This window comes from Mus pahari, chromosome 2, assembly GCF_900095145.1.
Source record: "Mus pahari chromosome 2, PAHARI_EIJ_v1.1, whole genome shotgun sequence".
NCBI lineage: Eukaryota > Metazoa > Chordata > Mammalia > Rodentia > Muridae > Mus > Mus pahari.
The window spans coordinates 140,985,722-140,994,405 of NC_034591.1; the positions used below are offsets into that span (position 1 = coordinate 140,985,722).

The following is an 8,684-nucleotide window of genomic DNA, read 5'->3' on the forward strand; positions in this document are numbered from 1 at the left end:
TCCTGGAACTCACTCTGTAGACCAGGCTGGCCTCAAACTCAGAAATCTGCCTGCCTCTGCCTCCCAAGTGCTGGGATTAAAGGCGTGTGCCACCACGCCTGGCGGCTCATTAAAATTTTAAAAACAATTCCTTACTAAACTATTTTAATTACCTGTGGACACGTGTGTGAGTGCAGGTGCCTTCAGAGGCCAGAGGTGTCTGGCCCTCCTGAAGCTGGTGTTTCAGGTTGATGTGATCTGCCTGACATGGGTGTTGGGAATCCAACTTGGTTCCTGTAGAAGAACAGGAAGTGCTCTTAACGTGGAGCCATCTCTCCAGCCCCTGACTTATGTAATTTTAATTCCATAGACGGGAACACCAATGAGCTGGAATTGTGTACAGTGGGGCTGTGGTTCTAATATAAATATTGCTTGAATATATATGCGTGATAGGTCAAATGACTTTCGGGAACTATGAATAATTAAAAAACATCTGAATGCATTATGAATGATGCATATGTTTATGTTGTAGCATTCAGCATCTCTTTTCATTACCCTGTTGAGAATGCAAAGTTCAAGGCATCTAATGCCTTATGGGCAATGGGAGGAAATGAGTTTCCCAGTGCACAGTGTGAGATAAACATGGCCTGTGCTTGATTGTCAGGATCCTTCTCATGTTCTTTTAACTCTGGTAATATTGTAACAGCTTCTTCCTTTGCCATAAATCTAACCATTGATGGGTGATATTGATGGTGGACATGTTGCTGCATTGATATCTATGTAGAGGATGCTCCTCTTGTCTGGAGGAAAGAGCTGTGGTCAGTCCTCACTGCAGAACATGCACTGGGGCATCAAGGAGTATGAGGAGACTATGACAGGCATCTGAGGAGCAGACTGGAGTAAGAACCAAGGTCTATCTGGGCTTGGATACCCTTCTCTTACCCCAGTGGTTCACCTGGACATCCACCTCATGGTTACCCTGAGACTCCATCTTTTGTCCAGACCCACCTTTCTCTGGAGTGATAAAAACAGTCCAGGTTTACTGAGGCTCAGATTGGCACAGGGAAGTTGGTAAGATCACACAGCTCTTTGTCAGGGAGCCAGCCATTGGTTCTGTTTAACTCAAAGGACCACTGTTTTTTTGTTTTTTTTTTCTTCCTTTAAAATTTTTGAACATATCATGTACATTTAAAATTGAGATTTAATTCTCATACTTTAAAGTCCACCCTGGTTCGATCTGGACCTAGTGACACATACAGTATTTGGGAGGCAGAGGCAGGAGGATCAGGAGTTGGAGGTCACCTTCCTCCAGTGTTTAATGAGCTCCAGGTCAGCCTGTGCTGCACAAGACCTAGTCTTTAAATACCAGAAAACAAAGCACAGCCTAAAACTCAGCCATACAGTTCAGTAGCTTTCAATACCAGCATGAATTTCTGCAGCTGTTCTCCACGATACATCTTCAAAGCAGTTTTATTGTTCCAACTAGAAATCCTGTACCCAGCTGGGAATATAGCTCAGCGGAATGCTTGTCTAAAATGTACAGGACCCAAGGTTCACTCCTCAGCACCGCAAAGCAAAGCAATATGGAACAGAACAAAACCTTGTATAATGTTTTAAAAAATGTCACCATACCCAGTTGCCAAGCTGTGGAAAATAATTAACTTTTTTTTTTCAGTGTCTTGAGATCTTTTGTTCTAGAGACCCCTGCAAATGGAATCACTTAACATGTCGTGTTTAGCTTCTCACTTGGGAAAGTGACCCACATTATAGCTTATATCAGCATCTCATTTGCTTTTATTGCTAAATAGTGTCCCATGCTTGGCATTGGTTCATTTTATTTATCCGTCCATTCATTGATAGATGTTTGAGTGGTCTTCATTTTTCCAATTAATTATAAGTAGTCATGCTATGAAGATTGGTGCCTGATTTTTATTTAGCTATGTGTTTATATTTTCATATATGTGTGTGTATATCTAAGATAGGATTACTGGGTGTTATGTTAAGTTTGTGTTTGGTATTTTGAAGATGTTATTTCCCAAGGTGGATGCATTATTTTATACATTCCAACCTTGTGGTAAGTGGCTATGGCACGTCCACATCATACACTTACCATGTGTGCTTTAACTTTATTCACCATACTGATAGAAAGTGATATTTCATTGCTGTTTCAATTTGCATTTCTTTAATGAGTAATGATGCCAAACATCTTCTTCTATGTGATTGGACATTTCTATGACTTCTTTAGAAAATTGTCTGGTTAAATCCTCCACCTATTTAAAAATTATGGAAATTGGGTTTTCTATAAAATTATGGTGTTTTTTTTTTAATTTGGGATGGTCCTATATCAGATAATGTAGTTTATGTTTTATTTTATTGATTTTATATTCAAATCATACGTTATTTTGTCAATTGTACTTTTGTATCACTGTATAAGAAATCATTGCCTAGTGCTCGCTTCAGCAATACACACATTCTAAAACGGGAATGATATAGAGAAGATTAGTATGGCTCTGTGCTAAGATGACACACAGATTCATAAAATGTTCCTTATTTTAAAGATTATTGCCTAGCTTAATATCGTGAAGAATCTTAAAGTTCTAATGCTTATACATACATAGGTTTATGAACATTTGGGTTAATTTTTATATGTGATATAGAGAATTCAAATGAATTTCTTTCCTATGGATACTCTGTTGTCTATTAAAGGAATACTTTACTTATTGAATTGTTTTGACGTTCTCGTAAAAATTAACCTACTACAAAAGTCTGATCTAGACAGTCAGATCTACTCTACTGATCTACATGATGTTGGATAAAAATAGTAAGAATGGAATTCTCTTGTCCTTGATCTTAGAAGAAAAAAAATCATCTTTCATCTTTAAGTACATTGTTAGCTGTATACATTGATTAATAAAAACAGTAAATTTCCCTAATAACAATGAATATCATATTACAATGACACTCATTTGAAATGACATGTCCATATTATAATAAAGGGTTAACTATATATCCTTTTTGAGGAGGGCCAGCATAGTGAGGTCAAGAGGTTAGAACACTCCAAGTCAAAACCTGGACTGACAACACTGTCACCATGCATTACAGCCCATATTGGCCTCTCCTTTGCCCCTTTTATTACAAGGGGAAATTGGACATTAGAGCCTCTACCCTTCTGAGAGTTGGTGATTGTCTTTGCTCGTGGTGCCATGGTGCAGTGGCTCATCAGTCCATCACCTTAAAAACTGGATCGCCCATTATGTTACTTTCATAGCACTAAGACTGGATGAGAGTTCACCCAAGTCCTTCTAAACTTAGCCTATGCATCCCTTTCTTAAATAAACTTTGTATTCTGGTATAGTCCAGAAGCAAAGCTCATTCTACATAGAGCAGTGGAGAGGACCATAACACAAGGAACTAATTGTAAAGGTGTTAGGAGAGGTAGTGCTGAGGCAAACAGGGGACCCTGAGGGGAGGAGAGATTAGCAGCAGTTGGGAGTGGCCACCACTTCATGCTGGAAGGACAAAACATGGGGTGGTACCATCAGAAACTGGAGTCATGACCACCCAATGGGAACTAGAACTCTATAGGGAGAGCAGCCCCTCTGAAGGCACAGTTAGCAGCAGAGAGAGCCCTGGGGAGAGACATCTCAAAACTCCCAAGGCTCCAGGGCTCTTCCAGAACCTCCCACTAATACAATATAACCAAAGGTCAGTCAAGAGGCCATTCTGGGGATCTTGGGTTATAGAAATCAATACCATCCCTCCATCGGGGAGCAGAGATGCATGTGTTGGCTGGGTATCACAGAAAAGGTAGGTCTGGGAGCATATCTCAGAATATTGGTATGGAAGACCAGTCAATATGTTGATCTGATTCTAAACTCTGTAACCACAGACCATGCACATTTGGGACCTGGCCTGGATGCCAAGGTAGGAGATTATTAGAAACTAGAGAGTTAAACATTTGGGGGGAACACAAGAATGCTCACCACTGACATTAGGAATGGATACATTAAAGAATCAGTTATTCAGACCATTCCCAAGCCATTGAGAAATTAAGAATATTTATGTAAGTGACAGAGAGAAGTGAGAGTGGGTATGGGGGGGGAACTTTAAAACAAAATCCTATTTAACTAGGTGCAGGAGTTACCTCCTAAAACTTGTCACCCAAATATTTACTAAATGTGGTTGCAGGACCCATCCCCCAGCCATGTCTGACACTACTTGTGATGTCCTAGGTCATGAATATTTTATGGGGAAACCCTGAAACTAAGGGTACCTGGGCCAGGAGGAGGCACATGGACAGACGGGTGTTAATTAACTGTTCTGTGTACCGCCCTAGGGACAGTTATTTCTAAAGAAAGCTCATCAAAAGTTAAGGCATTGAAACATTTACGATGTGTGCCTCTGGTAACAAACAATAAACCTGTGGAATCAATTACTCAAAAGCATACAGCCTTCAACACAGCTGGGACAGCAGCACCCGGAAGCTGAATGACTAGGAAACAGGGTGGAGGGCCCTTTCTGACTCTCTTACTGTGGGCCAAGGTGGTATGCATCCAAATTTCCATGCAGGCTCTTGATTGTTGAATATTCTACAGCTCAAAGTTCCCCTGAGCCTTGTTCTGAAAAGTTAATAACTATGTGAGGGTCAAAACAGAGTAACATTTCTAGTTTCTTCTTGGGGATTAAGAAGGTTTCTCGTTGGCCTCTGCCCTATTGGACATTAGCACATGGAAAGAGACTCAGTTTGCCAAAGATTGTCAAAGAAGAGAGGATGAAGCCTGAGGCTGGATCTGTCTGTGAGATCTTTTCCTTTCTGTCTGCACCTAATGTCTTTCCTCATCTTTCAGCTCTGAGTATCTTGGGGGATTTTAGGTATTAAGGGAGTTCTGAACCATAGTTCTTGTCTAACTGGCCTTATTCTCTGAAGGATGATGGCCACTGACCTGAAGGACATTTGAGATGGGATCAGATGACTCTCAGACCTATCCCTGAGCTCAGTGGATAAGCTCTGACATCTTAGGAGCCTGGGGCAATTATCCCTTTTCTGTTGAGATTCTTCATAGTTGGTGAGGAGGATACGGCAGCAGTGTCAATACCGCGGGCTAACACGGGAGCTGCATCCTGGCGATTTTACATACTAACTGTTTCTCATTTCTATTCATATTTAAATGATTGATTTTGGTTCTGGCTTTTCTTTCTCATACTTTCTCATTCTATGACTCTCCTCTGTCATCTCTCATGGAGTGTAGCTTCCACTTCTCACCTCTGGACCCATTCCCACAGAGAATTTCTAGCCAAAAGAAATGGCTACGCAAAGATGCAGAGTGTTAGAAGGAATAAAGGAACTGAATGAGGGTGGTCAAACCTGTTTGATTATGGAGAGAGAGAGAGAGAGAGAGAGAGAGAGAGAGAGAGAGAGAGAGAGAGAGAGAGAGAGATGATGCTTGTTCCCTGGATCTGAACTTAGAACTGAATCGTTTNGGACCCATTCCCACAGAGAATTTCTAGCCAAAAGAAATGGCTACGCAAAGATGCAGAGTGTTAGAAGGAATAAAGGAACTGAATGAGGGTGGTCACTTTCAAGGAGAAAGGGGGAGAGAGAGAGAGAGAGAGAGAGAGAGAGAGAGAGAGAGAGAGAGAGAGAGAGAGAGAGTTAGTTTGTTCCCTGGATCTGAACTTAGAACTGAATCGTTTACCCCTTTTAGTCACTGGTGGGCCCCACATAACTCCATCAGGTCAAAAGAAGCCTGGAAATGTACTCTTTGGCATGGAGCCTGCAAGCCACAGAGCCTAGCCACCAAAGAGATCCCTCTTCCTCAGTGTGCAATGGTGAAGGGAATAGAAAGTGGTCCAGGTAGGTGATTCTGACTGACTGTTACCGCTTGAGAGTTTCTGTGGTAGGAAATGAGAAAAGAAGGAATGATCTGGAAAAGGAACATGCTGTTATAAATCTGTGAGTGAGGAGAGGCATGCATTTGTGGGGTCCCCACAGTTCCTAGCTGGCTCCTTCAGGAAGTACACCCCCGTTTCACTGAAGCTTGGGACTGACAGTTTCTGAACGGGGTTCAATGTCATTTTGATGTGGCTATAAGTAAAATGGTTTTTTAATTAATAAATTTGTTCTTTGAGATTTAATACATGTTTATACTGCATTTGGGGCTATCCCCATTATCCCTCTCACTCCATACAAATCTCTTTACTATATTCATGACTTTTGTTTGTATCCTACAGAGTTTAGTAGGGCCACCGGTGTGACTCTAGGTTTGAAACTACCTCTTAGAGCTTGGAGGGACACCAGTGGTTACTTACACACATGGATGCTGTGCCTCCCTGTCTCCCAGGATCTTTAGTTGCCATAGTTCAGCAGCAAGTGGTAATGCTCATGAGTGGCACCCCCATCCATAGCTGATTATTGGGCAGGCTCAGTTCATTCAGGCCCAGCACCAGTCATGTGTTCATAACTGCCATGGCAGTGTCCTTCTTGGAAGATGGCATCCTACAACCCTCTCCCTGTCTTCTGGCTCTTAACATTATTTCTGCTGTCATCCATGCAATGTTGGTGAGCCTCGTGAGTTTAATAGTAGCCTTTCTTTGTGCTTATAAGTATAGATATTTGAGTCTATATTTGTTTATCCAAATATCCATAGGTGATTCCCTCTCTGGGGGTACCAAACCCATCAGTCAGGAGAATTTTTTCAGGTTTATAGTAGGCATGTGTTGCCTCTTTTGGAATGGTCCTCAGATAATTATAGAGTCATTGGTTATCTCCACTACAGTCATGCCATTGATGAAGCAGTGGGCACATCTTGCCTGGAAAGTTGGTGTTTGTCTTAGTTTGGGTTTTACTGCTGTGAACAGACACCATGATCAAGTCAACTTGCATAAGTACATCATTTAACTGGGGCTGGTTTACAGGTTCAGAGGTTCAGTTCATTATCATCAAGGTGGAACATGCAGCATCTAGGCAGGCATGGGGCAGGAGAAGCTGAGAGTTCTACATCTTCATCTGAAGGCCACTAGGAGAAGACTGACTCCCACATGGTTAGGAGGAGGGGTCTCAGTGACACACTTCCTTCAACAAGGTCACACCTTCTCCCACAAGGCTACACTCACTTCATCAAGGTCACACCTCTTAATAGTGACACTCCCTGGGCCAACCATATTCAAACCACCACATTATTGTAGTTCAGAGAGTTCAGAGATGGGTTAGAAATCTGGTCCCTTACTTTCCCTGCAGTCTGAATAATGCTGGCACTCTACAGGCTAGGCAGCAGCGTGCAGTTCCCAGCTTAGTTTCAGCTAGATTTCTCTAAATCTTGCATCCACAATGTGTGGTGGTTTCAGCAATAACATCATATCAACTAGTGGTGATGGTGAAATGGCAAGAACCTGTATTGTTTTGTGGCATTCTGGGGCCATTGCTGGCCTACAGCTCACATGGAGGTATCCCTTATCTGTCACCATGGTTTTTGTTCAGGGATTCATTACTTCTAGGGTCATCATTATGTAGTCTAATGGGTTGTTTGCCTCCAATTTTTTTTTAAAAAATGGGTAACTGGATTGGTTTCCAGGTGACTTTTTCATAGCTTGTTTATTTATATTAACTGCCTCCTGCCCTCTTCTTCATCTCCCCATTCCCCAACTCCCTTTCCTGTTTGAACTTTTCTACAACCAGTATTCCCTAATCTACCTTAATTTTACCTATGTGATACTTCCACCCCTTAAAGGAAGTCTTCCAAATGCTTCTTTCTAGTTTCTTGGCTTCCATAGACAATCCAAGTTAAACTCAAAACTAAAGAGTCAATGCTAGGATGTACACATTTGAGAGAACATGTGGAGTTTGTCTTTATAGGCCTGGTGTAACTTGCTCATTGTAATCTCATTCAGTTCTACCCATTCACCTGTAAATTACATTTTTATTTATAGCTGAATATAATTCCATTGTGTGTGTTCCACACTTTATCCATTAATTAATGGATATCTAGTTTATTTCATTTTCTAGTTATTGTGAATAGAATCACAAAGAACATGGATAGCAAGTGTATCTGTAGGATATTTGAGTATACAACAAGGAGTGGTAAGGTTGAGTTGTATGGTAGTTCTGTTTCTTCTTAGGAACTTCCATGTTCATCTCCATCAGCGTGTGCTCCCATCAACTGTGTATAGACATTATCCTTTACCCACATACAAGTCAGCATGTTTCATCACTTGTATTCTGATGGCCATTCTGGCTTGGGTGAGATAGAATCTTAAAACTAGTTTGACTCTACATATCCGTGATGACTTGAGATATTGAAAGCTTTGAAGAATGTTTCCTAACCATTTGTATCTCTGCTTTGGAGAACCCTCTGTTCAGTTCCACAGCCCATTTTTTAATTGGGTTGTTTGTTTTCTTGGAGTTTAGTTTTTTGAGTCCCTTGTATATTCTAGTTACTGTCTATCAGATGTATAGCTGGCAAATATTTTCTCCCGTCCTCTTGGCAGCCTCTTCTCTCAATTAACAGTTTTCTCTGCTATCGAGAAGCATTTTGGTTTCATGAGATCCCATATGTTGATTGCTGGCCCTATTTCTTGTCCTGAGGGGGGGGTGTCTTATGCAGAATCTGTACCTATGCCTGCCTATGAAAGTGCGGTCCTCAAGGACCTGAAGGGGGCTGCAACCCTGTAGGTGGAACAACAATATGAACTAACCAGTACCCCCTGAG

At 41.5% G+C, this 8,684-nt stretch overlaps 1 protein-coding gene and 1 non-coding gene across 7 annotated transcripts in view; both read left to right on the forward strand.

Annotated features, from left to right (window-relative positions):
- Positions 1-8,684, forward strand: part of Ano2 (anoctamin 2) — a 339,560-nt gene that overhangs the window by 188,227 nt on the left and 142,649 nt on the right. The window lies entirely within an intron of this gene.
- On the forward strand, positions 2,427-2,534 carry LOC115063448. Its single transcript, XR_003843324.1, has one exon. It is a non-coding gene; the product is annotated as a U6 spliceosomal RNA (small nuclear RNA).